The sequence below is a fragment of the Rhinopithecus roxellana genome, chromosome 4 (genome assembly GCF_007565055.1).
Source record: "Rhinopithecus roxellana isolate Shanxi Qingling chromosome 4, ASM756505v1, whole genome shotgun sequence".
Taxonomy (NCBI): domain Eukaryota; kingdom Metazoa; phylum Chordata; class Mammalia; order Primates; family Cercopithecidae; genus Rhinopithecus; species Rhinopithecus roxellana.
In genome coordinates this window covers 36,215,691-36,241,885 of record NC_044552.1, presented here as the reverse complement: position 1 = coordinate 36,241,885, position 26,195 = coordinate 36,215,691, and the positions used below count along the sequence as shown (strand labels likewise).

The following is a 26,195-nucleotide window of genomic DNA, read 5'->3' as shown; positions in this document are numbered from 1 at the left end:
AAATTTTATGGCAATATGTTCTTATATTCTTAGTTGAAAAATCTCTTAAATAGTTGATGGCCTGTCATGACCTATCCCAGCTGAATTTTTTTTTTTTTTTTTTTGAGACGGAATCTTGCTGTGTTGCCAGACAGAAGTGCTGAGGCATGATCTTGGCTCACTGCAATCTCCGCCTTCCAGATTCAAGCGATTCTCCTGCCTCAGCCTCCCGAGTAGCTGGGACTACAGGCACGCGCCACCACACCCGGCTAATTTTTGTACTTTTAGTAGAGACGGGGTTTCACCATGTTGGCCAGGATGGTCTCAATCTCCTGACCTCACAATTCACTCACCTTGGCATCCCAAAGTGCTGGCATTACAGGTGTGAGCCACTGAGCCTGGCGATTTTTTTCCTTATTCTCAGTTTGGAGGCTCTGGAGGGATGAGTGACCCCCCTTGCCTTTGGTTTCCTGAACCAACTGTCCTGGGAGGATGGATGGATTTTCAGATCACTGGGATTGAGTGAGATGCCGCAGTACTGAGAAGCTAGTCTTGGGCATACACTTTAGTAGAATTTCAGCTGACGATATGGTGAATCATTCCCGAAAGCCTCTGGTGCCACAGGGCTGACCTCTCAGAATCCCAGGAGGGTCAAGCATCTTGATTTGGGTTTCCCAGATTAATGGTGGGGAGAGCACAGGTTGGCAAAGGGCCTCCAAAAGCTTTACCACCTGTTCCAGAACCAGGAGGAGGAGGCTTTGACGATGGAGGGCTGAGCATGTAGGGTGCAGCAGGAGAACAGTGTTCCAGAATGACCAGGAGCTTTGAAGACTACATTCTTCATCCCCACTCCCCTGAGTGTTGACTACAGTTAGACTTCCGTTTTCTGTAGGTTGTTAGTTGCACTTGGGGCTTGCCACCATTTGATACCTAGATGAGCACTGATTGACTCCAAATTCCTTGGCTCAGAGAGTGCTGTAAACTAGTGGTTCTCGAATGAAGATTGCCTGGACCAAGAAAGCACTAGGAGAGAGAGAGAGAGAGAAAAAAAAAAAAAAAAAAAAAAAAAAAAAAAAAAAAGGCTTTAGGGCATTGGCCTAGGGCTCCCAGTCTTTTTTATTTTGCCAAGTTAGGACATTTTAAAAACTCTTAACACTCATCACCAAGCTTTTATGATAAAACCATCTTAATGCCAAAGTAGTAGGAAAAGATAATATAAGAACAAAACAAAAATCTTTAAATTGAAAACACTCAGCTTTAGGAATAATTTACTACATTGTTCTTATTTTTCTGACATCACCGGTGAAAAGTACACCAAGGGAGTGTGGGCTCTGCCCTGCATTTGCCCTCCGGGTGTTGGGCGCTCACCTGGTGATGTGGAGTTAGCTCCTGAATGCGCAACTGTAGGGAAATACACCCTACTTTTTGAAGCCTCACTTGGAGCCTAAGGTTCTCTAGAGTCATACCTTGATTGGATTTATAAGTTAAAGTTGGGAGAAAATCCATTTTAATACAAGTTTTGATAAATCCAATTTATAAAATAAAGAAGGAACCGTTTACCCTCCAGTCATTAACTTAGAATTGTTAGTTTAATTTTCCACCAGCAGGAAGAAAATCTTGCAATACCTAAGTAGTTCAAATTAGAAAGTGTGTCAACAGTTTTTCCTTTTCCACCATTTAACCCTAAAATTGATAAATGTCTTCAATTTGATCTGGCTTTCAATTGTATGGTATGCCTCTGTAGGTGGGAAAGGGTGTGTGCGCCAACCCCCCCACCCCCCGCAAATATGCAGAAAGCTTGGTTTGATCCCTGGAGCTCCAGAAAGGAAGGGGTGCTTGTGAAAAATGTTGCTGGTAAGTGCTAGTATTAATACTTGTAGCAGTCACTTGCTGGTGTTAGTACTTGTAGCAAAAGTTGCATCTCAGAAGTGCCAAAATAGTGTGACTTTTTAAGACGCCTTTTGGAGTCATTAAAAATCCCCAAACATACACGCAACCACCCCTGCCATCCAGAAGCTTAACTAAACATTACTCATTCTGCTTTCATTACACGTCTGCCTGGCTTTGCCACAAACACACTTTGCCTTCCAGCCAGGATTAAGCTTCTGTGTTAGGCCATGACTGGTGTGAAAGCAACTCCTCTATCCTTGTTGACCGGGACAGAAAGACTACTTGCTCGCCCGTGTGAAATTACGAATGGAATCGTGAAATCCTGGAGCCAAAGCAAGTTTGTTGCCTTCCTGCAGGACTATCCTAACACTCATCACCTTGACTGGCAAAAGGTGTCCTAATTCTAACATTTCATGGGTCTCCTGTAAACAAGGATGTGATCTCAGATGTGTCTTTCTCAATAAAAAGAAGACCATTCTGTGGCACTCTAACACCTACAGTTATTGCCTGTTAACCGCATTCCTGGGCAAAGCGTTACCGTTTGAGTCCTTCTAGTATCCTCATCTTTGCTCATATGCTTTTATGGCACAGTTCTTGCACGTTCTGGCAAACACTGGATCTTTTTTTTTTTTTTTTTGAGACAGAGTCTTACTTTGTCACCCAGGCTGGAGTGCAGTGGCACAGTCCTGGCTCACTCCAACGTCTTCCTCCTGGGATCAAGCAATTCTCCTGCCTCAGCCTCCTGAGTAGCTGGGATTATAGGCACACACCACCAAGCCTGGCTAATTTTTGTATTTTTAGTAGAAACGGGGTTTCACTATGTTGGTCAGGCTGGTCTCGAACTCCTGACCTCGTGATCCACCCGCCTTGGCCTCCCAAAGTGCTGGGATTACAGGCGTGAGCCACCGCACCCGGCTGACATTGGATCTTAATTTGTTCAGACCCCTTACCACTGGTTTCTCTTAAGGCATATCTTACTCCACGGCAGATGACATTGTACTTTTTGACAGACATTACCACAACATTTTTGTCTTAGCTCAGGCTGCCATAACAAAATACCATGAAGTGCGTTGCTTAAACAATAGAAATTTATGGGCCGGGCGCAGTGGCTCACACCTGTAATCCCAGCACTTTGGGAGGCTGAGGTGGGTGGATCATGAGGTCAGGAGTTTGAGACCAGCCTGGCCAACATGGCAAAACGATGTCTCTAAAAATACAGAAAAATTAGCCGGGTGTGGTGGCGGGCACCTGTAATCCCATCTATTCGGGGGGCTGAGGCAGGAGAATCATTGAACCCGGCAGGCAAAGGTTGCAGTGAGCCAAGCTTGTGCCACTGCACTCCAGCCTGGGTGACAAAAGAGCAAGACTCCATCTCAAAAAAAAAAAGAAAAAAAAAAAAAAAGAAATTTATTTTTCATAGCTCTAAAGGCTGGGAAGCCCAAGATCAAGGTGCTCAGCGAGGTAAGGTTTATTCTGAAGCCTCTTCTCTTGGCTTGTGAGTGAGAGCCATCTTGCTGTGTACTCACCTGATCTCTTCCTTGTGCACCCAGAGACAGGAATCTCCTCTTTCTCTTCTTATAAAATCACCCATCCCATTGTGAGAGCTTCACTCTCATCACCTTACCTAAACCTAATTATCTTTCAAAGACCTCATCTCCGAATGGCATCCCATTGGGGTTTAGGGCTTCAACATAGGAGTTTGGGGGAAGAAAAATATTCAGTCCAAAACAGCTCTGAGCATTTATTTGTGGTGCCTGTGAAGTGCTTGTAGGGTCACTGGTCCAGGGGCCCTGCAGTACAGAAAGCCTTAGAGTGACAAGTGTTCATTGCGGTGGAAGAGGGGAAGCATCCTAGGCTGGAGATGACCCAATAAAATGGGGAGTTGGAAGACCTTTACCACAGAACTGGAGGTGACCTGGGGCTAGACAGAGGTTCTCCTCGTCTCTCCAGGTCTTAGCTTTTCTAGTGGTCAGAAATGTCAGTGGTCCGAATGCCAGGTCCGAATGTCAGTGGTCAAGTTGTGGTTGCCAAACTTGGTCAGCCTCAATGAAATTTGAATGGTTCAACACATCCAATATACCATGATCACCTTCTATAACCTTCATGTGCCTCTTAAAAGGAGGCCCTTGGAACCAAAGCCTGGGAAAATGTGTTTTTTTCTCAACACTTTATCATCTTGGGCATTTACTCCCTTTTCATGGGGGAAAGAACGGCCATAAATTATAATAGAGCTGTTCCATTTGAAATCAGTATCTTACATGTCATTCTAAATGTATACTAACATGGTAATGTCCACATGGACACACACACGCTCATACACCCCTGTGCCAGGTGGAATATTTTAAGATATAAAAAGGCCTTTGAAAATCCTTTTAAACTCTCAAGGAACAGATAATTCCTATGTTATATAAACTGTTCTGGGATTGAGAAAAAAGATGGAAAACTTCCAGATCCTTCTTTCAAGCAAGCATGGCCCTGATATCGAAACAGGCAAGTTCCCAAAGGGAGGATCTATACCAGTCTCACTTAGGAATGTAAAAGTTTTAGACAAAATTCTAGTGAGTAGATTTCAACAATAGAGAATATGAATGTTCTACCATAACCAAATAGATTATATTCCTGGAATGCAGGAATGGCTTCATATACATATATTTCCCCATGGTTCACATAAGTTGTTTAAATAAAAATATGTAATAACCTCATTAATTCCAAAAGTGTATTCAATCAGTTTTTAAGTTTTTACATACCACTTTAAGAGTGATATATAAAGTGACCAATCTTTAATATTATAAGAAAGATCAGGTTCATGCAGCCCACTGCCACTGTACTTACTGGTGAAAAACTAAAGGCATCACCTCTTCAAGTTTTAGTCAATGCAGAGAGTCATAAAATAGTAACTTGGAGAATAAATATTATAAAGAAAAATGATAACATTATTAACTACAGATTGCCTAGTTGTAGATGAAGAAGACTTAAAGAGTTTAACTAAAACCCTATTTCTAGATGATGAACTTGAAATTAAGGATTTGGATTCTTCTGAAATTAGTTCATGAGTCTAATACCATTCCTCTGAAAGTCCCATCAGGATGTTTTAAATTTCACAAGATGTTTCTATGTCTGCTTGGAAAAATAAATAGATAAGAACATCGGGGGAATTCTGAAAGTGGTTTTGGGGGAAGGGAGTCGGATCTATTGGATATTAAAATATATAGCACTACCAGGTATTAAGATGCAATATAAAGCCTTTGTAATTAAAATACTATGGTGCTGTCATAAAAGGAGGAAGTAGATTAGTGAACTAGGATAGTTCAGAAATAGACCCTTGCATAAATAATTTAATAAATCATAAAGCAGTCATCACAAATCAGTGGGGAAGGGAAAATTATTCAATAAATAATTCTGATGCCTCATTAGCAATTTGGGAAAAATCATTTTGGCTTCACCAAAATGAATTACAGATGGATTAAACGATTAAAGTACAAAATGTAGAGGCATAGGAAATCTGTAGCATTGAATATTGCTTAGAAACAAAGGAAAGCATTCAAAAAGGAAAAGAATAGTCAATCAAACTACAGGAAAATGAAGCGTTTATGTTAAAGAAAAAAACAGGGAAACAACAGATGGAGGAAAGACTGGCAATACTATGACAGCATTAATCTTTATACTGTGAAGTGCTCAAATTAAAAAGAAAAGTACTAAACCTTGTTAGAACACTTGAATAGATAACTAAATACAACACTAAACAAATATGTAGAAAATGTACAAATTCAGTAGTAATAAGAAATATGCCCTCTCGTGGCTCTGCAGGCTGCATCTGGACCCTTCCCCCAAGCACTGACACAAGCACCCTCCAAGGCAGCTGGATCCAAACCCCAATCCCATCCATGCCTCACAAAGGGCCACATTCCAGCTCTTACACCAAGACCCCCGAAGATCTTCATCCAAGCTGTTGATAGGTACATATATTCTAGCTACTTTTGTGTACATTTGAAATTTTTCACAATAAAACATAAAAAAAATTCAAGTAATACATGCCCATTGTTGAAAGCTTATAAAATATAGCAAATATGGAATTCCACAACTACCATCACCATTTTGATTAAAATCCTCCCATAATCTTTTCTTATGCATTTATAATGTGTTTATATATATGTATATACATACACATTTTTTTAAACAATAAAGAAATCATACTACTTGAATTGCTTTATATCCTGCTTTTTTACCTTATGAGTGTTTTTATGCTTTGCTCATTCAGATATTCAGCATAATTTTAATGGCTATACATTGTTTCAATACATGAATACACATACACACATGTATCATAATGTATTTAACCAGCTCCTTACAGATAGAGTTTGTTTGTTTGTTTGTTTTTTGAGGTGGAGTTTCGCTCTTGTTGCCCAGGCTGGAGTGCAATGGCGTGACCTTGGCTCACTGCAACCTCCACCTCCCGAGTTCAAGACGTTCTCTTGCCTCAACCTCTTAAGTAGCTGGGATTACAGGCGCCCGCCACCACGCCTGGCTAAGTTTTTGTATTTTTACTGGAGACAGGTTTCACCATGTTGGCCAGGCTGGTCTCAAACTCCTGACCTTAGATGATCCACCCTCCTTGGCCTTAGTGCTGGGATTACAGGAGTGAGCCACCACACCCAGCCCTGAGTTGTTTTTTTTTTTTTTTTTCATCTTCCTATTCAAACAACTCTGATGCATAGTTTGCATATTGTTTAATTATTTCTTTCAACAAATATCTAGAAAGTCAAACGGGTTGTGGTTGTTTTTTGTTTGTGTTTTTTGAAAGGGAGTCGAGTCTCACTCTGTCGCCCAGGCTGAGGTGCAATGGTGTGATCACAGCTCACTGCAGCCTCGAACTCCTGGGCTCAAGCCCAGCCTCCTGATTAGCTAGGACTACAAAGTGATGAGCTTACAGGTGTGAATCACTGCACCCGGCCTGGGAAAGCTAAGGCATTTTTTTCCTGTTGTCATGCCAAATTACTCATTGAAATTATGATACAATTTTCAACTCCTTTTTTCAGTGTATATGATTACCCATTTCATGATAATCTTAGCAGTGTTGGATCCTGTGTTCACAATATTTTAAATGTATAAATATGATAGATAAAGACTATCTCATTTTCATTTGCATGTATTTGATTATTAGTGAGTGTGAAAATCTTTTTATATGTGTATGTCATTTACATTTCCTATTTTGTAACTAAGTGGTTATGTCTTTTCCTCCAGTTATTATATTTAACTCTCACTTAACTGGCTCACAAGGGCTCTTTACATATTAAAGGATTCTAACCTTGGTTCATTTTTGGACAATTCATTTGTCCAGAATTGTTTAAGTAGATCTTGCTAAAAGGTCGTACGTCTAGATTTTTTTCCCTTTGAGCTCTTGTAATTTTCTGCATTTTTTTTTTTTTTTTTTTGAGACGGAGTCTCACTCTGGCTCCCAGGCTGGAGAGCAGTGGCGTGATCTCAGCTCACTGCAAGCTCCGCCTCCCGGGTTCCCGCCGTTTTCCTGCCTTAGCTTTCCGAGCAGCTGGGACTCCGGCCCCCGCCACCGCGCCCGGCTAATTTTTTTGTATTTTTTTAGTAGAGATGTGGTTTCACCGTGTTAGCCAGGATGATATCGATCTCCTAACCTCATGATCCGCCCGCCTTGGCCTCCCAAAGTGCTGGAATTACAGGCGTGAGCCACCGCGCCTGGCCATAATTTTCTACATTTTAATGTTTGTAACCACATTCACTATTTTAAGATTTCACCATATAACACAGCTACCTAAAGTCTGCTTTTTTATTTCAGTAACTTTTTGGTTATCAAATGAGACATATTTGTGGTCAAATCAAATAAATTTTAAAAATATACCTATAATTTGACTAACATACAGTGCATCAGATAAAATTTGGTAGATTTCCTTTTAGTAGTTTTTGTGTGTGTGCATATTAAGGTAACACTAGCTGAAGAAACCATTAAAGCACCAAATTATGAGACTGGATGCAGTGGCTCACGCCTGTAATCCGAGCACTTTGGGAGGTCGAGGCTAGAGGATGGCTTGAGCCCAAGAGTTCAAGACCAGCCTGGGCGACAGGGCAAAACCCATCTCCATAAAAAATTAGCCAGGCACAGTTGTGTGCCTGTGGTCCCAGCTACCCAGGAGGCTGAGGTGGGAGGATCACCTGAGCCTGGGAGGTTGAGGCTGCAGGGAGCCATGATCATGCCACTGTATTCCAGCCTGGGTGACAGAGTTGGGACCCTGTCTCAAAAACACCACCACCACCACCACCACCACCACCCACACCAAATTATGGCTTAACATAATAGAGTTTATTTCTCACTCAGTCCAACATGGGTGTTTCGGATTGGTGGTCACTCCACCGGTGGAGCCCTCCTCTGAGCGATTCAGCAGCCCAGGCCCCTTCCATTGGTTGCTTTTCCATTCCCTAGGGTCTTGGAGTCCCCTGTGTCCGTTTGGCAGATGGAGGAAGAGAGCACGGAGAAGGCACATCACTTTCCACCTCCCTCAGCCTAGAAGTGCTCAAATCACTTTCCATTCCATTGGTGGGAGTAGTTACATGGCACCACCTAGATACAGGGGGTGTTGGGGCACGTAGCCCCTGGCTGAGCAGCTGCTTCTCGCCGAAAATCCCACACTCTGGAAAGAGAAGCATAAATATTTGTTGGACATTTAGCTGAATCTGCCACAAGATACTATATTTATAATGCACATGATATATATAATGTATATGCTGTATGTTTTTTCTTCACAAAATAGGACTATCCTATTAATAGCTTTGAGTTTTAGCATAATTTTGTGAGCATTTCCCTGTGTCTTTAAATCTTTTTCAAAAACATGAGTTTTAAAGCCGACATAGCATTCCTTGTATTGATGTATCATTTATTTAACTATTTTTCTATTATGGTACCATTGGATTTTTCTAGATTTTTATTAGTATGAATATTGCTGCTATAAATGTCTCTGCACATAAATCTTGGAGTATTCCTCTGATTATTTCATCAGGGAATATTCTTGGGAGTGAACTCAGTATTAAGGCTGGTGATCCATATCACCAGATGGCCCTTCAGAAATGTGGACTAATTTACAGTCATCAGTAGCATCTGAGGATTTCTATTTCAGAGCATCCTTGACTATCGTGAACAGTATAGTTGTTTCAGTTTTTGCCAATTTGATCGTTGAAAATAGTATCGCGTTCTTTCAGTTTGCAAACTTTGCTTACTAATGGATTTGAACATTTTTCATGAGGCCATCAGTAATCTGCGTGTGTGTGTGTGTGTGTGTGTGTGAGAGAGAGAGAGAGAGAGAGAGAGAGAGAGAGAGAGAGAGAGAGAGAGAGAGAGAGAGAGAGAGAAAATTGCCTCTTTGGGTCTTTTCTCATTTTTATTTTGCAGTGTTCCATCTTTTGAAAAATCATTTACAGGGGATTTTTATGCAGTGTGTGTATTCACTTGTCACATGTTGCAAGTGTTCTTATCTAGCTTCTTATTTTCATGTTTTTGCTTCATAACCTCATTTTCTTAGGTTAAACTCTGCAGTTGGAACCCCGATGTGTGGTATTATACCCATTGAGTCTTGCCCAGTTAACAGTACTCCTGAGATTAAGAACATTTTAAAAAGCAAACCAGACTCTTTTTCCTGACCTGTCATAGGGTTTGAATGTCCTTAATGTGAATGTTTGTTATCTGAGAGTGAGGAGTATTAAACTCTTCATCAAGAAAATGGACTTGACAGGAAGGATTTGGGGCACTGGTCTAAGTTATCCATGGAGATAGTGAGATCAGCTTCTCCATGTTCCTTCCCTTCCCTGAGAACTTCAGAGAGGCAGAGAGGCAGGCTGAGAGGTGGCATCTGATGACTCCATGCTTTAACCAAGTGAGTAACAGTGGGGACTCAGGGTCCATCTGGCCATTTTTTGTGTTAGAGCTTATAAGGAACACATGTGTTAGAGCATCAGGGACACAAACTGTAGCGCAGGGAAGTTAAATGTAGTTTTAGCTCTGTCGCTAACTAACAGACTATGTGACCCAGAGCAAGTCGCTTGTCCACTCTGGACCTCGTTTATTCATCTGCAAAACATGAGGGTTTGTTCTAGGTGGATGTGTTGGGTTAGTGAATTCCAGAGCTGTGTGGTGGGCTTCTCAGTGAGGCCTTTCTTGCATTCACTGGCTACACTGACCTATGTCAGGTGGTTGGTCAAGGAGCAGGGAGAAGTCTAGTCCCTTTGGTATCCCAAATGATTTATGAAGGAAATCAATCTAGTATGTATCTGTTCCAGATAGAATGTGATCTGAATATGATAGTCCACTAATAAGATTAGATGAATCTAATACGATTTTCCTCTAAAACACAAATACTGTACCACTTTTAATTGTAGTGGCCAAATTAAATTACTCATCCCAAATTAGATTTTCAGCAAACTTAATTTGAACATGAGCTCAGTACTGCAGGCCCTGAGTAATTTTTTAAGATATAAAATAAATCAGTGGGATACTGGTATTGTTCCTCTGGGCTCTTCGGCGGTTACCATGAAAGGGAATAGGTAAACATCTGGAGAAAACAGGCAGAAGTAGAGCTGAGATAGACACTAATTCTTCGGCTTACCATTGAAGGGTTTTACCCCTGTCCATCACTGTGACCCTCCCTGGTCTTAGAAGACAGGAAGCAAATAAAGGCAGACCCAGTAATCACTTTGGTTTTATTGTTTATGATTGTCTTTCTTCTTTTTGTTCCTTGAATGATCTTTTTCACCTCTTCACCCACTTCAGGACACCAGGTAGGAAACGGTTCACTGGGTAGCTTATGGAGCCACAGGTTTAGTGAGGAGTTAGAAGGGTTTATAACATTACTTTAACCATATTTTCATTCATTCCCTATCAGTTAGTTGACTACCTGAAAACCAACCCAGACTGGTTCAAGCAAAAGAAGAAAATGTATTGGCCTATGTGGTTGAACAATCTAGGGGTAGATTCCAGCATCAGGTGAGGCTTTACCCAGGGCTCAGCTGAGATGCCCCAAAACCAGTTTTTCCAGTGGAAAAAAAACAAGACAGCTTCCTTGATGGGCTACCCAAAGGTCTGGAATTGAGTTTAGTTGCCCCTGACTGGGTTCCCTTGGCTCCTGTGTTCCCCTAAAACAGATACTGTCTGAGAGGATTGGACAAATTGAGAGATTCAGAAGACTCTTGGGAAAGTAGACAGGGTAGTTAGTGAAGCTGGGGAAGTAGGTCCCTCCAAACCCTCATGGTGCATTATACAGAGCCTTCTGCAGTTCCAAGCACTTAGGCTTACACTGTCTCATTTCAACTCTAAATGACCCTGAGAGATAGATAGGACATGTTCATGGATACGGAAGTAAAGGTGGGATCAACTTACCCAAGACCTTGCAGTGGTGGAACTGGGACCAGACTCACTATCTCGTGAGTCTTCCGTTTCTTTTCACTGTATCCTGCCTTCCTTCTAACTTATCTTTCCCACTGCCCCCTCCCTTCTATTCCTTTAGCACCATCGCAGTGTTCTTCATTAAATAGATAGTCAGTCAATGGTTGTTAACTTGTTATTGAGTGACCAGTGTACCATTAGACCAAAGGTGGCCTTTTTGCTCATACTTAGTGAATATCATTATAGCAAAAACCAATATAGTCGATTCCCAGTTATTAATCTGTAGATTGTCCCCGGTAATTCAGTTTCTCTTTCTCTGAATTATGGAATGTTCTTCTAACGGAAGGATGAAATTTGTTTAGCTTGAGGGTAGACCTATAAAGAGGAGCCAGGGAGGCCGGGCATGGTGGCCCACGCCTGTAATTGCAGCACTTTGGGAGGCAGAGGCAGGTGTATCACCTGAGGTCAAGAGTTCGGGACCAGCCTGGCCAACATGGTGAAACCCTGTCTCTACTAAAAATAAAAAATTAGCTTGGCATGGTGGTGCATGGCTGTAATCCCAGCTACTCGGGAGGCTGAGGCAGAAGAATCGCTTGAACCCGGGAGATGAAGGTTGCAGTGTGCCGAGATCGCCACTGCACTCCAGCCTGGGCGACAGAGTGAGACTCCATCTCAAAAAAAAAAAAAAAAGAAAAGAAAAAAAAAAAAAACACCAGGGAAATTTGGGTGTGTGTTTATACAGACATGCACACTGACTTGCATTACAGGGTTAAGTATGTTTCAATTCCCCACCTTCATAGTGTGGACAGCTGAAGTCAGATTTGATGCCCATCTTTCTATTCCAGTGTAACTCACATTTGTGAAGGTCACTATTGGCAAGTTTCCTATTTACTTAAGCCAAAGACATGTGGATAGGTGTGCCATTTAGAAACACTTTCAGTAATAACTATACATTCATCTTTGATTTTTGAGAAAAATCACAGATACCTGCTATGTTCTTCCTGCCCGGAAAATGCTCCCTGTTTGGTATTACTTCTCAGGTTTTATTTCTGCTCCCTCTGGGAAACTCTGCGGACTTTGTCCAGCTCTGTTGCTCCTTGTGCTGAAATTCTGTGTTCCACAGTTAGCTCTTCCCCATACCTGGTGGTTCGCAGATTGGTTTATTTGTGAGGGTTTTATCTCCTTGATCATTTGGCTCACTCTTTGAGGTCAGGGCTTGGTCTTACCACTTTTCTTTTGTTTTTAGTCCTCCACAGCACATACTGCCATGTGAAGGAGAAGCGGTGATCCGTTGGTATTTGCCTCGGTGGCTGGGGCGGTTGCTGTCCTGAGGTCTCCCGCATGACCAGCATTTATACATGATTTTGCAGTTGTTCCGTTACTTGTCTACATTCTCCCAGTACAGTTCTTGGCACATCTTAAGGGGAAAGTAAATATGTGTTGAATAATTGAACGATTCTCACCTCTACACCATCCCTGCCTGCACATCCACTCCCTCTCCCTGACTGAACCATCAGTTCTCAGAAGGCACAGACTGTGTCTTACTGTGCTTTGTGTTCTGCATCTTGCCTAACAAACTTTCTGCCACATAGTAAATGCTCAGTAAATCCTTGTTGAATGAACAGATTATGTGGGTGGAGTAATCTCTTAGAACCTGCCTTTGGGAGAGGTGGGTGGGAACTGAAGCTCTAAGAGGGAAGAGGGTGATGGAGAATGAATGGGGATAGCTTCAAGACTGAGTGCGCCAACCTCTCCAGCTTCTTCTGATTTCCAAGTTTGTTACAGATAAGTTGCTTATTTCTCCAAGAGGGATACATGGGGTCCTCTCCCAACTGGTCGGCTGATAAGCTCGTGTCTGTGAAACAGTGGAATAAAGGATAGTGGCTGTGATTCTAGGTTTTATTTTAAGAACAATAAAGAATTTTATTCTACCTCAGCCCCTTTGGAAACCTTTATGGTTGAGATGAGAGGATACAAGCCAGAAGGACCAGCAGGAAGGACACAGTAGTCACCTCCCTGGGTTGACCATTGGCCCCAGGGGTGCTAACGAGCAGTGACGGTTCCACAAAGGATGGGACCAAGAGCACCCAGTTATCAGGCAACTTCTTAGCATCCCTGAGGATGGTATGGCTGGGTTGACCAACTCGTCCTGGTTTGCTTGGGGCTGTCCTGGTTTTAGTACTGGAAGTCCTGAGTTGTAGGATGGCTGGTCTCTTCAGATGCCACTTGCTCTCTTCCCTGCCCCCTGCAAAGCTGTCTTTTGAAATTCCTTTTCCCTTTGCAATGTCCTTGACTTGGCCTCTTTCCTCCTCTTTCTGCCTTCTCCACTGCTTCTACCCGAGCCTTGCTTGCATTTCTAATAGAGGCTTTTCTAGAGCAGTGCTCTGGATCACTGTGGATTGACCAGAGTTCTTGGAGCTGGACATAGATGCACATGCTTCTCTTCATCTCTGGCTCTGGTTGGCTCCTGAAATCAACTGAGATGCGAAAGCTTCTGTCTCAGAGAGTTAGAATTCATCTGCCTTCCGGGGGAGTCGGCCCTCTGTGCAGGAGGCTGTTTGTGCACACGTGGTGCTCAGTCAGTGGGCAGCCGATTAACTGGTCAAAGCAGCACCCCCTGCCTGGAAGGCAGGGGCAGGGGAATCGGCAGTGACTGGGGTGGCTCTGCCCACAGTCCTGAGGTGACAGGCGCTGAGATCCACCTCCTGTCTCCAGCCTCAGCACCCTGGTCTGCTGCTGGCTCAGCCTGAGCATGAGCCCGCCCTCTTCCTCGCAGCCTTCTTGCCCACACTTACCTCATTTTTCTTAGAACTCCCATTACACATATAGTAAGCGCCGTGCCGTTAAGGGAGTGCAATTGTTTTCTTCCTCGTTTCTTGTGTGTTAGTCCTTCTCTGAAGGCTGACTTTATCTTTTGTTTCCTTTTCTTCCACCTGATAGCACCTGCTGGGCCCAGAGTTGGCCCTGACTGGATGCATATTATTGATTAATGGTACCTCGGTGATTCATGGGTGACAGGGGATGTGTAAGTCACTGGCTTGGTTTCCTATGGGCACCTGTATACAGAATATGCTGTCAGAATGGAGAAGGAGGGTAGGAATCAAGATGGTGCTCCAAGCCAGGCCCAGGATCTTGGATGGAATTCAGTTATCCTGACTTCCAGTTTAATACTGGCATGGGAGAATGAGGCTTTTAATGCAAAGTGGATTTTTAGTTGCAAAAGACTGCACTTTATATATTAGTTTAGCTTTACATTTTCTGAAACATTCTAATATAATTTAAAAACAATCACAGAGGATTAAATAATTCTGAGACTGCTCTGGAGAGGCAGTGAAATAGTTTTTGGGTTTTAGAGTTTTCCTTTTTTGGAGGAGTTCTGAAGGAGGTGCTGCTGAGTCCTAGGCCCATGTAAACCTCGTTCTGCTATTTCTCTCAGTATTGCCGGTCTGTGAGTGAAGAAGCTGCACCAGCCCGCTGTCAGGAAGGTGAGTAAGCTGTCACTGGGCCTCACCTCTTGCTCGGGTCCTCTGTAACCAACGTATGCTTCTCCCGTGTGTGTGTGTGTGCGCGCGCGCACATGCATAAATGTGTTTGCTTTCCAGTGTAATTGCTTTACAAACTTATAGGAATAATACATGGTCTTTGTAAAACATTTAGAAAGAAGTTAAAATCGTCTTTGCTCCTACCTTTTAGAAAGAACCACAATGAACGTTTTCATGTGTAGCTTTCTAGACTTTTTTTTCTGTCCACTGACACATGCTCAGACACACAGTAATGCTTTTACACAGATGAGATCATCATATATAGAATTTAGAGGCAGGCCTGCCTTCTTTTGCCTAACAATATATTATGGACATTTTCTCCATGATGATATAGGTTCACTTGCTCGTTCATTCAGCAAATACCACATGCCTACCACATGTCCAGCACTGTCCTGGGTGCTGAAGATATAGCAATGAACAAAATAGAGAAGATTCCCTGCCCTCATGGAACCTATAATCTAGTTGGGCTAGACATGCGGTAACAAATAAGTACAATATGTAGAAGGTTAGAAGGTAATAAGTGCTGTGGGGAAAAAATGAGATAAAGAAGATGGGTAGGGTGCACTTTGCAGTTTTCATCCAGGTGGTCAGGTGAAGTGGCAGCCTTTGAGCAAGCATCTGGTGGGGGCTGTGACATTTAGCAAGCAGAATGTCCTGCCAAGGTGGCTGCTTGGGTTGATCTGCAGTTGGGACTGGAGGAGATATCCTATCAGAGCCTTAGTAGCACTGGGCAGGAACCGCCCAGATGCCTTGTGGTAGAAAAGATGGCCCAGGCTTGAGCACTCAAGCATTTTCTTGTGTTAGTCATTAACAATAATGATGACCACCATTTATATACCATTATACAGTTTCCAAAGCAGCTTTTTACCTATCCTTCTGGCCCTGTTGCTTACTAGCTACATGGTTTTGGGTAAATAACTCATCTTCTCTGGGCCTCAGTTTCCTCATTTACAAAATAATAGGATTTTTGTACAGCTGAAATGAGTTAATGGAAGTGATATGCATAGAGCAGTGCTGGTCAGAGCTCAGAAAGTTCAGCTGTTATTATGACTGCCTTTCCGTTACTGCTGGCACCTGACCTGCGAAGAGGACATTCTGCTCAGTTTAGAGATGAGGAAGCTGAGGCTTGGGGAGTTGAACAGCGCTAGTTAACAAGTTTGGAACAATAGTGGAGGCGTGGAGCAGGGTCTCCAGTCTGGCCTTGAGGCTCCAGGCAGCTCAGTCTTTGGGAGCACCTGCCTTTCTCTAGGTGAATGCAGCTCCTTCTCCTTCAGGTGGGATGCCCAGGAAGAGTTGGCCTCCAATTCTATGCAGTGCCTTCTTGCCTGCTCTGTCGGCCTGGGGCCAAGGGACGGTTGGGGCAGGAATAAGGAAGGATATGGCTGGAGCTTCCACAGGCAAGAACTGAGGCTCAGCAGCTCTGCTGGCATCCCCACGCAGTCAGTTATGCCTCAGTCTGTCTTCCTCCCCCTACCCTCTTAGCACTGTAGGCGCCAGCTTATAAAGATCCTGCTTACAGGCTCAGAGAAGAACAAGACAATTCATGACTTTCCTAGTTTTACATTTCTGACTTTGAGAAATACCCATGTCCTCATGTCTGTAGTAGATTGTTGAAAAAACAGCACCACCACAAACACACACAACCAAACCCCGTACCCATTATCACTTGCCTCCTTCCAGAAGTTCTCTTGTCTGCAGCCTCACAGCTCACTCAGGCTTGTGCACATAGGCTTTGTCCTTAGGATAACACACTTCAAAGGACCTGTGCCCTGAAGGGGGTTGGGAGGACTAGTGTCTAGCGTCAGTTCTCCTGCGAGGTCAGCAGGCACCCCCTACAACCTCATAGAGCAGTACAACACCAGGTATACCTTTTGTGTAGTTCCCTGAAATGAATCGCAGAGTGCATGTCACCGTGGAAACCATCTTATAAATGGTGGCTACATTTAGTTAAAATAGCACTATTAGTTTTATGCGGCAGGCACATTATGAGTTCAGAAGGCTTTTGTGGGCTGACCTGGGAATCTAATCCTTATTTTAAATATGGTTTCTTGTGGCTACATGCTGTCAGCATTTTAAAGAAATTACTTTTAAGCAAACCTTTAGAGCAAGTTGTTTGTAACTGGGAAATTGGCACTCTGTAATTTATATTATGTTTTCTTACCATCTTGTGGGTTTCTCATATCCCAGGACTCTCCAGATGGAGTGTAAGCTCCTGGGAGGCCCAGTGACAGATGGATGGAGTTGTGGCTCAACAGTAACAGGCTCAGAAATGGCGTCAGGGTGTTGATATGAGTCAATGCGGAGTGGGGCAGCCAGATACTATAACAGAGTAGAGAATCCACCAGGAACAAGGTGACTGGTGTGGGAGCCATGTCTGAGTACCTGGCCCCAAGAGAGGCCTTGGATGGGTCATTAGATTAGGATGGCATGCCAACTTTAAATCAAATCATGTGAGTAACAGTTGGAGAAATTGGGCCTAGAAAAGAGAAGACTTGGGAACAATTTAATAACTGTGCTTCGTCACATGAGGGGCCACCATGTGGTTTCCAAAAAAGAGACTGACGAGAGAGACATGTTAGTAACTTCACGGAAAGGGTTTTATAGCTAAGACTGTTGAAGACAGGAGGAACTGCTTTATGAGATAGTGAGTCCCCTATTATTAGAAGTATACGAGGAGAGCTGGCTAGGCACTTGTGGAGAACACTATAGAAGGGATTTAAGCACTATGTGGATGATTAGACTAGACTTTGACAGCCTTTTCTAGCCTAGAGCGTCTGTGATTCTCAGGCATAGGTAGAAAATAGATTTGATTTCCCAGGCCTCCTGTTCAGGGTGATTAATAGTGGCTGCCTGGAACAGAGGTGAGAAGGATGCAGGATTCTTGGGTCTACTAGCAATGTCTGCCATGAGTAGGGGCTGGAGTTGCAGGGTACCCAGTATTTGCCATCTCCTTTACAGTAGAGATTGTCCAATGGTGACCTTTGACCTCAGGTCAAGCCAAAGTATAGTTGACCAACCACCCTAGTTTGCCTAGGGCTGAGGGAGTTCCTGGGACATGGTCTTTCAACTTTAAAACCACGACAATCCCAGGAAAGCTAGGATGAACTGAACGCCCTGAGCGGAAGGGACAGTCATCAGCAACTGTATGTGTTGGGCTTCCATTTCTGCTCAGGACAGTGGAATCTTTACCTCCTCAGAGCACTGGCATGGGCCTCTGCCCTCAGGGGGAGCCCAGTAGACACATGCAGAATAAATGAGTTGGATGCAGTTCCTGGAAAATGGTTGCAGTATTCTTGCAATTAATTAATTTGTTTAATTAATTAAAATGATTTCACTAATTATATGTACAGGAGATTGCACATTTCATTAAGCCGAGCAGATGGCTCTACTAATAATTACCAAAGCCTGGGATTGCGGGAGGGGAATATCTATGTATTACTTGATATTGAACATTCATTATGCCATCCTTCCCACAAAGAAAGTTGAAACTCCTACCCCATCACATCCAACATGAACTGATGAAGAAATGTTTATGTTCTTGTAGTAGTGTCAATGGATTATGGTAACTTGCCCTTTTTGACTGCTGATCGTTTTTTTTCATGAAACAACTGACAGGTAAAGGCTGTAAGCTCCATGGCTTTGGAAGAGGGAGCCATGCTAGGGGTAGACCTGGGGCCTTGGCATCATTCAGACCTTTGCTAACCCATTGAATTGTGATAGCAGGCCAAGTCTCCCAGAAAAAGAACAGGCACCCCATCTCTGAGGGAAACATACCTTGCTGGGTTGCACTGTGCAAAACCTTGTTCTATGCCTACTCCATCCTGTTCCCGGGTCTTAGACTCCGAGGCAGACCCATGGACAGACCCACGGCAGAATGAAAATCCTGAGCAGACATACACACAGACCACCCAGTGCCTGTACTTAGGTGTGATTCAGCTGTCACAGCGTTGAATGTGATTCTTGAGTATTTTCACTATGGTGATAAGAATGATGCTTATTGATAATCAGCCAGTACTGAGCATCTTGTTTGGGCCAGAAACTTCCTACAGTTATTTGTAATCCTTGAAACACCCCTGCATGGCAGGTATTAATCTACAGATGAGATGACCAAGGCTTGGAGGAGTTAAGTAATATGATTAACATCATGCAGAATGGGGTTCAATCCTAGAGCTTTCTGTCTGTCAGTCCTCTTGTTTCTTCCACTCCTTGCTCTGCTGGTAAATGATTTGAGGTCATGAAAATCCTGCATCCAAATCTGGAAGGATGTAGGGGGAACCCAGACTGTATTCTCCACTGTACGTGGGGGACTATTTTGGAACCCAAGCAGAACTGATGGGCCCTTGACCCCTTAGAACTGGCAGGGGCCTTGGAGTAACTAGTTCTAAACAATTACGCAGCACCCATAGGCATGAAGATTACCCCTTAAAATCCAATCAGCTTGGGGTGTTATGGAGGAGGGAGGTACTGATCAGAGAAAGTTCTAGAGAGAAATTGATCATTTCAGGAGAATCCTCTGAGAATGTTAATTTACTGCGATCTGAGAAGAGTTTTCTTTTTTGCCACCGGGTGTGGTGGCACACGTCTGTAGTCCCAGCTACTCAGGAGGCTGAGGTGGGAGGATCACTTGAGACTAGGAATTCAAAGTTGCAATGAGCCATGATTGCACCATTGCACTCCAGCCTGGTGGACAGAGCAACACTCGGTCTCAAAATAAATAAATAAAATAAAATGAGGAGTTTTATTTTTGCCCATATTTATCACTCGGGAAAGGTGACCTTTCTGAAGCTTCTTATGTGGTGTGTGAAGAAGAAACAAAGCTAATACAGGGGGAAAATGCTACTTGTAAAAGAATAAATAGATTAATCTATATAGGCTGATAAGTAGACGTTGAACATGGCAGCAATATTCATGTTTTGACAAATTGCCCATTGCCAGCAGAAAGAACCCTCAACTGTCTCTGGAGGGGCCTGGTGAACCCTCATCCCTCTCTCTGCCTGCCCTCCCTCCAAGGTAGGCTTGGGGGTACTTACGCATCCCTTAAAGCTGTCACTCCACACTCCTTATGAGCTAGAGCAGGAATGGGGTGGTGTGTCTGAGTCACAAAAAAAATGTGAATCATTCTTGAAATGAGGGAGCCCTGAAAATATGAGTAATTTCTGTAGCATGTACAGGTAAAAAATGGCTGTTTGGTTGTGACTGGCAACTGCTATGCAATTTCTGATTTTGACTTGATAGCTGTTGTTTTGAGGATAGGACCAGACTTGGCCCTCGGGTGGGTGCAGAGTGGAAGGACATGGTGCCATTTGGACACAGTTCTTGCCTTTGAGCACTTCATACCCTAAAAGAGGTCAAGACATGTTGATGGTTGCAGAAAACATGTTGGTTTGAATATATATTAAGTAGTAAACTGAAAGATAGAAATCGTAAACTTAGCATTAAAATAGATTTTTCTTAATCATATATCTGATTAAATTCTGGCGGCTCCAGGGCTCAGCCACAGGTAGTGTCCAGATTCTCTCAGTCTGCCTGGGGAAGAGCACTGGGCTAATTCATACATTGTGTTTCTGTTTACACATCTGTTCTCAGGAGGAGCTGCTTGTTCAGGGCCTGTTGTCTTTGTTGATCTGTCAGTCTGCATGGGTTTGGCTGAGCCTTGATACCTGCTATGAAATTCAAGGTTTGTTAAATAGAAACATAAACACACTTGTGAAATATCCTTATGATGTGCTTTTATTAGCTCATAAAAGCAATCCAAGAAGTAAAGAAACAACATAATAGAATTCGCTTATTGTTTTTTGCAACTTTGGGTACAATTTGTAGCTATCGAGTTTCCTGGGCTCAGAAGAAGTTGCTGCCTGAGGACTGATTGGACATTAAGACTTGATGTTTCAAAAGTGGGTTGGTTGTCCGACCCACTTATATTGTGAGTTGGGGATGGAGGAGATGAATAGGAAAAGATGAAGGAAAAAAGGATCAGAGGGTGGTACAAAAACTGATGGAAACAGTAAATAGGCAAAGAGGTGAAGCAGATGGAAGGAGAGACATGGAGGACAGGAAAGACCATAGGCATGCTTTTGGCTGTAAGTAGCAGAAAAACAAAGGAATGGTGATGTGAGAAACGCATTTTCCCATAAACCAGAAGTTTGGATAGAGGCAATGGTTATGTGGTATTGACCTGCAGTTCAGCAGTGACCTCAAGGATAGATAAGAGTTTTCAGTCTTTCCGCTTTGCCCTTCTTCGTGTTTTGGCTTTTCGGCTGAGTGCTGCTTCTTTCGTCAGTCCTGGCAGTAGTATGTGTTCGCCCCTAGTTGCAAGAAAGGCTGGGAAAAAGATGATTTAGCTTTTCCAGCCTCTGTAGTGGAGGTGGGCAGGAGAGGTTAGGGATTACTGGTGGGTTAGTCGGCCAACTGTCTGGCACAGACCAGTTGTGAAAAAAATATGAAGATAAACAAATATACATTGAATCACCACCACAAAAAGCTCATGCTCCTGGGAAGTTCCTGAGTGTGGGCTGTGCAGAGAGTCGCATGTGGGAACCCTGGTGTTACGGTGGGGAAGGGCCTCTGGTAAGTCCCATTCTAGCCACGTGGTTGATTACTACCAAGATCTGGATGTGGGATGGGAGGCTGGGTGCAGGGAGAGCCGTCATAAATCCTAAAGGACTCCTAGGAATGGTGTGTGCAGAAGGGAGGTGGCAGAGGGAGCACCACGTGGGTCTACCTTTGATCTGGTTTCCAGCTCATAATTCTCAGATATAACACTGCTGCTTTCCAGAGGTGAACAGGAGAGTGCTTGTTAATTTCTTTAAAAATTCCATTCTAATGAGCATATGCATTTAATTTAGTACTCACCTTCTGGTAGTAGTTCTTAGAGCCTGACACTTCTTTAGCACCATTTTGAATTTCATACCTCTGTGCGCATGCGTGTGTGTGCAGGCGTGCATCCCCTACCCACGTTCTGCGACCCAGGTCTCCTTTTCTTCTCTGTGCCTTAGAATCCCAGTCTTGTTCAGAACACTGGTTGCCCATTTCCCTACCCCCAAGTTTCTTCCTTCCCTCTCTCCTGTGCCTGACATGTGGCCAGTGCTGCTTTTGGTCATTTGGTGTTGTTTTGGGTCCTGCCACTTCCTCACAGCAGTGATCCAGGTGCCTTTGATCAGAAAAATGTAAGCCGGCTGATTTAAATGTAACTCCTCTGGAGCAGGACTTCCTAGACCTGCACATGCCCACAATCACCTGGGGGCTCTGATTAAAATCTAGACTCTGTTTCAGGAAGTCTAGGGTAGGGCCTGAGACTCTGCATCCCTAACACACACCTAGGTGCTGCTGGTGCTGCTGCTGCTGCTGCTGCTGCTGCAGGTCCAGGTAGCAAGGGTCTCAACCCTCAACCCTGGGGAACTTTTAATAAATATCAATGTTTGGACCTTATCCCAGATCAGTTGCCTGAGAATCTCTGGTTGATGGGGCCTGGGCATCAGCCTGTGAAAGCTCCTCGGGTCGTTTTCGTATCCCAAGGTTGAGAACCATTGACCTGCGGCTTTCCCACCTCCATGCCTTTGCTTATGCTATCCCTCCTGCTTAAGCTCCTCCCTTGCTTCCCCATTAGAAGGCTGTGTGTCCTTCAAGGCTCTGCTCAGAGGCCATGTCTCCTTGAAGCCATCTTGATGCCCACTGTTGATGTCACTCCCCCTCCTCTGAGCTCTCACGTCACGTGGGCCTGTCTGTGGCTCATTTTGCCTCCAGATAGGTTTGAGCATGGCTGCCTCTCCCAGTAGATTTGGTGGGCCTTGAAGATGGGGATCACGCCTGCTCATCTGCAGGGGGGGACTCAATAAATAGGAGCAGAGCAGATTGTCCCTGAACCCAGAGACAAACCGCAGGGACCTCAGACCTGCTCCAGCTAATCTCCTTGAGGATCAGGAGCGGAATTAGAACTTGAACCTGGCTTTTCCAAGAGTATAAGGCCAAGTGGAAAGAGATGCTTCAGCTGTTGGAGAAGATGGAGAGTGTTACAGTTCCTGCTCCCTGGCCCTTGGGCTGCACACAACTGGTCCAGCCCCACTCTGAGAGGGGTCTTCTGGCCCCTACCCATTGCCCTTCCCTGACCAGCTGCCTCCCTGCTGGGTCTTGGGCAGTGTGTAGGGTGTGTCCAGCTCCTTCCTGCTCCCACTGCCACCAAGCAGCTCAGGGTGCCCATGGACATTCCTCAGTGACCAGAGTCTCTCTGCATCCTCCTGCCTCCTTTGCTTCCCACCCCATTCCAAATGCCCACTCTCCTGCACGCAGCCCCCCACCCCCTGCAGCTCCTATCATGAGCTGTTCTCTCCGGCGCTTGCTAAGGCCAGGGCTCCACTGAGCCGGAGCCACAATCACCCCGTCCTCCGCTGCAGCCCCAGTGCCCCACACACAGCCTGGACATGGCTGGAGCTTAATAAATATGAGCTGAACAAACACTGAGCAGCAGCCATGAGACAGGCCTGTAAGGCTTCACCAGGTTCCCTGATGTGTTAGTGGCAGAACTAGAATTTGACCCAAGGCTGCTGACTCCCCAGTCCAGGGGGCTGTGAGTTTTCCTTGAGCCACTGTTTCCTTATTTAGTTCATGCTCCTCCACCAAGTTGGGAGGTGAGCAGTCTGATAGGATGAATCTACATTTGCTGGTTAAGTTATGTGCAGAGCTTAGAGTGGGGAAAGAGGGATGATCCCTCTCTTGGGACATATAATCTCTTAAGATTATTTAAACAGGGGATGATAGCTTGTTTACCCCGATGCATCTTCAATAGGTGAAATAAGGCTGTCGGCAGAAGACATACCTCCTGACCAAGGTGGAGAGGTAGAAATGGGCATTTATGGCTCCTGGCTCTATGATGATCTCAGAAGCTGTAAAGGTAGAGCAGCAGGGAGCTCCTCCAGGGAACCTCTCAAGACCCAGGGGATGAGGCGTGATGGTCGGGGATGGTGGTGCATGGCAGGTTAGTAGGGCAGTGCAGAAAGAACAGGAAAGAAGAGCGGGTGCTTCTGTATCCTGCTTCTTACTTCATCATCAACTTCCCTCTCATGTGTTCTTCCATTCATTCATCCATTCATTCTGCATTCATTCATTTCATAAATGTTTATTGCATTCTGACCTTGCTAGTCCCTGGGGATATTGCAGCACAAGACAGGCCCTCGTGGGGATTAGGCCTGCGCTGTCCCATGTGGTAGCCACATGTGGCTATTTAAATTTAAATTCGCTACAATGAAATACAACTTGAAATTCAGTTTCTCAGTCACACCAGCCAGACTGCAAGTATTCAACAGTGGCAAGTGGCTAGTGGCTACCAAGTTGAACAGCACAAATGTAAAATATCCCCATTGTTGTGGAAAGTTCTGCTGGTCAGCACTGGGTTAGAGTCTTAGAGTCAGGCTTAGGCTTAGAGTCAGGGAGAGAAGCGTTTATCAGATAAACAGGCAAGCAAATAATGTCAAGCCATGAGAAGCAATAGGAAGATGGAGTAGAGGAAGCTATGTCAGCACGTAATGGAAGTTAGACCTTGTTTTGGGGAGTCAGAGAAGGTGCCCCTGAGGAAGGGATGGTTGAGCTAGAGTTGGACCAGGTGCTGACCAGGTTGGCAAGACAGTTGAGGAGGAGGGTAGAAGAGAGAGAATCCCAAAGTTAATGCACATGAATAAGTGCCTAGACTTGGTGCATCAGTGGCATTCAATAAATGGCATGCCCCATCTGCACTCACGTTGACTAATCCAGAAGTATGTGGAAGTACAGGCCCTGGCTAACCCTGCCAAGCACAGACGCTAGATCCAGATGGCCTGGGTTCAAAACCGGCTTCTTAAACCTTTAGTGCCTCAGTTTCCTCATCTGTAAAATGGGCATTAAAATATGTACATGGCAGAATTGTCTTGTGGCGTTACTAAATGAGTTGATATATGTAAGGGACCTGGGAGTGCCTGGCGCACTGTGAGCACTAGTAAGTGTGGTTGGCTGCTGCTGTTATTGTTGCCGCGCCCCTGCCTTGTCAGCAGAGGGGATGCCCTACCTCGAGCTATTAGTAGAATTAAGGAATACCTCCTGCTAGCCCCCAGCATCTGGGAGCAAGGCTTTCAGGCTCTTGGCTGTCATTTCCAGGTGAGCCAAGAGTTCTGGCTCGCTGGTATCCCCTTCTCACTCTGCCCAGTTCCTTTTTCTCTGCTTTACTCTCCATAGCTGATCCCATAAATACTTAGTGGCACTCGAAGCCACTTCTGTGGCCTGTGTGCCACGTAGCCTGATAACAATCCAGCAGGGTCATTTCTGGGGCTAATATGCCGATTCATGTTGGTATGGATGTTAGGACTCTAGAGATGGAAGGGACCGTCTGGGCCAACTCCCATCACCTCACCAAAGATAAAGCTGAGTGAGCCAGGAGGGAACCATCAGGTTGGAACCCCAGTGCCGATTCCTGTCCCCCAGTGCCTCACTCAAGCACACATGGAGCTCCTTGGTGCTCTGCTGCTCACTCAGAGCTTTGAAACATCAGAGGGAGCGTCCTCCCTTCCCTGTTTCACCTTTATGGCTCCTGGGCCTGTGGCTGTGACCTCCCTTGCCTGGGTGGGGCCTTGGAGTTTAATTCTCTTACCCATGAGGGAGTTGGGGCCATAAACAGAGCCATACCATGTTCCACTCAGCCCCTGTCACAGGTCCACCCCGTTCCCTGCTCAGAACCAGCTATTTCCATCACAGAGTAACCACTCTAAGGGACAGGCCTGGACAGAGGATTTGCTGTGTAGAATTAGGCCCAGAGACACTTTTTTTTGCTAACCAAATCAAAATATCACCACGACTTGGCCCATACAAGCAATTCTTTATTGTAATGAGATTTGATCAGTGACATTGGCCTGTGTAATACTGTTAGGTAATACAATTGTTGAGACTATTAGAGTTGGGACTTCAGTTGCTTTACAACTTTGGAACAGGGCAGTAATGGTGGAAGTTGTTGCAGAGCCTGAGATGTCAGCTGTTCTGGAAGGAGGAGTCTCTCAGTGGCTGCTACAGGCAGATCTCCTGGGGTTCCTGTCTTAAGCTTTCCATAACCCTGACATAACTCAGCTACCTTTAGGTCACTGGGTGCCAGGTCCCACTTGCCTTCCCAAAGTTTTCTTTGTTTTATTTTTAGATTTCCACGTTTATCCCACCAGGGTGGCTTATGTATAAGATACACACACACACATATATATTCATGTGTATGTGTATGTGTACATGTACATATATTATATATTTTATATATATAGTATGTGTGTGGTCTTTTTTTTCCTAATGGCCTCAGCTGAAAGCTCACCTAGGACTACCAGTCTAAGAGAAAAAATATCGTGGCTGCATCCTTGAAATTTTCCATTTCTTGATGACCAGGA

General features: G+C 44.4%; 1 protein-coding gene across 12 annotated transcripts in view; it reads left to right on the top strand.

Annotated features, from left to right (window-relative positions):
* TRERF1 (transcriptional regulating factor 1) overlaps nucleotides 1-26,195 on the top strand; it is a 227,228-nt gene that overhangs the window by 96,328 nt on the left and 104,705 nt on the right. The window contains exons 1-2 of one of the 12 annotated variants that reach the window (XM_030928518.1): nucleotides 14,175-14,294; nucleotides 14,706-14,754. The exons of the other annotated variants lie outside the window; for them this stretch is intronic. The gene's annotated coding sequence lies outside the window, so the exon portion shown is untranslated. Of the gene's footprint in view, nucleotides 1-14,174; nucleotides 14,295-14,705; nucleotides 14,755-26,195 lie in introns of those variants that run through there. 12 annotated transcript variants of the gene reach the window in all.